This window comes from Carassius gibelio, chromosome A21 (genome assembly GCF_023724105.1).
Source record: "Carassius gibelio isolate Cgi1373 ecotype wild population from Czech Republic chromosome A21, carGib1.2-hapl.c, whole genome shotgun sequence".
NCBI classification, from domain to species: domain Eukaryota; kingdom Metazoa; phylum Chordata; class Actinopteri; order Cypriniformes; family Cyprinidae; genus Carassius; species Carassius gibelio.
The window spans coordinates 2,045,889-2,049,207 of NC_068391.1; the positions used below are offsets into that span (position 1 = coordinate 2,045,889).

General features: G+C 41.8%; 1 long non-coding RNA gene across 1 annotated transcript; it reads left to right on the forward strand.

The window, feature by feature from the left end:
- The first annotated feature begins 1,492 nt into the window (after window positions 1-1,492).
- LOC127941948 (uncharacterized) lies at window positions 1,493-2,650 on the forward strand. The gene is made up of 2 exons (XR_008149228.1): window positions 1,493-1,898; window positions 2,046-2,650. It is a non-coding gene; the product is annotated as an uncharacterized LOC127941948 (long non-coding RNA).
- Window positions 2,651-3,319: the final 669 nt, after the last annotated feature.

Sequence of the window (3,319 nt, forward strand, 5' to 3'; positions counted from 1 at the left end):
TCGGAGTGTTCCTTTAACAAAGAATAAAGCACATTTGAAGAGCCTTTTAAATTTGCGCGACTGAGTTCATTTTTTTTTTTCATTTTCATTGTGTTTTTCTTCTTCTGTAATTGCATATGTTTGATAGTTTCTGAAAAAGTTTCGTTCATTTTTATTGAAGCAAATGTAATTCCATATAACCCCAGCTATGGCCCTGAAAGTCAAACAATTTCATATAATTTAATTAATTATGTTATGAAAATACTTTTTCATGAATGTCAAGAGAAGAGGATTGTCACCAGCAAACCCAGGATGTTAGTCTTCAGTCCTCAGACATATATATTTACTTTCTGTCCGGCAACAAGTGTTGCATTGCCTTCAAGAACTCCGATTGGCTTTTCTTTTTCATACCATTATTTCCGGACACCTGTAACAAACTGATTGGATGTTGTCTCTTCTTCAGACTGATGGAAGAGAGTCTAGATGTTTCGCAGTCTTCATTGGCCAAGGACCGCCAAAGAGGCTGTCTGAATGAAATGAATCAACCATAGTTCGTTTTGATCAGCGTCGTGTTTATGGCAGTGAAAATGTAAAATCAATGCATCGCTACAATAACAGACTGACATCATTCATTCAAGAACATTGTGCAAGTTTACTGGAATAATTGCTCAGAGTCTATGCTGTCAACTTAACATACTTTTGAAAATTGTCAGAGTTGTAAATAGGAGGGCTTTCTTCTTCCAGTCGGGGGTTTGGTGTTATAGGCCTGAACTGGGACAAAGACTCATCCCGAGGAGAAGACGCCAAAGATGTGCAGCCGGGTCGGTGCTTTCCTTTCCTCATGAAAGGTTGGAGTGGTGGCTGTCTCCCTCTGCCTTCAAAAAAAGTTTTTATGGAAAGACAGAAAAACAAAAACCTGAACTATATTAGAAACGTACACATTTTGTACGTTTGTTAAAATTTGCAGGTTTATGCCACCGACCCAATTAAAGCTAAAATCATACTCACAGACTCTCTATTTAAATAAGATTTCATTTGTTTTATTCAACAAAGTTGTTAAGACTTTACAATTAAGACATACAATATTTCTTCCCAAATCCACATAAAGAAACAGAAAATGACAAAGAGCGGAAAACAGCAAACAGAGTAAATAGAAATAGATGTTAAAAATGTACAAAGAAATTGAAGATGTCCAGAGGTTAAAATAACAATTACATTACAGCATTGCCATAAAATAATTGCTTTGTTCTGAAAAATGTATGATCCTCAGAGAAAGTCCATCTGGAGAACTGGGAAAGGCATCTCGGTGTTTGGAGAATAGTCGATAGGCGGGTGAAATATGCGCCATGTCCGAAGTGACTCGAGTCCGCAGAGTGTCGTTGGCTCGGGGTTTCTTCGGTATCGGAGCTGTAGCATTGTCGGTCGAAGTCTGGTAGCGACGTCGTTGTTCCTCAGATGAATCTGGGTATGATGCGCTCCCACAGGAACTGCCAAACACATTGCAACATCGGCTGCCAGAAGTTTGCATTCTGCGCTGTCGTAGTCGGCGAGTCTGAGCTCCTCCCCAAATCAGGCTTCGACAGCGATATGCAGTTGCACATAACGATGTTCACGGATGTAGTTTCTTCAGGCATCGGAGCAAACGGCTGAAACCCCACAGAAGATGAGATGAATGATCGTCCAAGGCAAAATGTGTGAGCTCCACAAGCTCTCCATTCAATTTATATGCTATGAAGAGTAGTGTTGGCGCTGCGCTGTTACTGATCAGCGCTGCGCTGGGGAGATCAGCTCGGTGGCGCTGGTGAACACGTCCTCTCTGCGCTGTCGAGTCGGTCGCGGAGCTCGGTCCATTGAGCCGCGCCTGTGACCGGTCAGCGCTGCGCGAACACTTTAATACCGCACTGTTTATCCTACATTAGGTGTGTTTGGCTAGCCATGAGCGCAAATGAAAGACAATTTCATGGGAATGTGTAACCTGTCATAGCCTATAAATTGAATTTAAAGCTTGTGGAGCTCACACATTTTGCCTTGGACGATCATTCATCTCATCTTCTGTGGTGTTTCAGCCGTTTGCTCCGATGCCTGAAGAAACTACATCCGTGACCATCGTTATGTACAGCTGCAGGAGGAGCTCAGACTCGCCGACTACGACAGCGCAGAGTGCAAACTTCTGGCAGCCGATGTTGCAATGTGTTTGGCAGTTCCTGTGGGAGCGCATCATACCCAGATTCATCTGAGGAACAACGACGTCGCTACCAGACTTCGACCGACAATGCTACAGCTCCGATACCGAAGAAACCCCGAGCCAACGACACTCTGCGGACTCGAGTCACTTCGGACATGGCGCATATTTCACCCGCCTATCGACTATTCTCCAAACACCGAGATGCCTTTCCCAGTTCTCCAGATGGACTTTCTCTGACGATCACACATTTTTCAGAACAAAGCAATTATTTTATGGCAATGCTGTAATGTAATTGTTATTTTAAATCTCTGGACATCTTGAATTTCTTTGTACATTTTTAACATCTATTTCTATTTACTCTGTTTGCTGTTTTCCGCTCTTTGTCATTTTCTGTTTCTTTATGTGGATTTGGGAAGAAATACTGTATGTCCTCATTGTAAAGGCTTTAAAACTTTGTTGAATAAAACAAATGAAACCTTATTTAAATAGAGAGTCTGTGAGTATGATTTTTGCTTTAATTGGGTCGGTTGCATAAACCTGCAAATTTTAACAAACGTACAAAATGTGTACGTTTCTAATATAGTTCAGGTTTTTGTTTTTCTGTCTTTCCATAAAAACTTTTTTTGAAGGCAGAGGGAGACAGCCACCACTCCAACCTTTCATGAGGAAAGGAAAGCACCGACCCGGCTGCACATCTTTGGCGTCTTCTCCTCGGGATGATTCTTTGTCCCAGTTCAGGCCTTTAACACCAAACCCCCGACTGGAAGAAGAAAGCCCTCCTATTTACAACTCTGACAATTTTCAAAAGTATGTTAAGTTGACAACATAGACTCTGAGCAATTATTCCAGTAAACTTGCACAATGTTCTTGAATGAAAGATGTCAGTCTGTTATTGTAGCGATGCATTGATTTAACATTTTCACTGCCCTAAACACGACGCTGATCAAAACGAACTATGGTTGATTCATTTCAGTCAGACAGCCTCTTTGGCGGTCCTTGGCCAATGAAGACTGCGAAACATCTAGACTCTCTTCCATCAGTCTGAAGAAGAGACAACATCCAATCAGTTTGTTACAGGTGTCCGGAAATAATGGTATGAAAAAGAAAAGCCAATCGGAGTTCTTGAAGGCAATGCAACACTTGTTGCCGGACAGA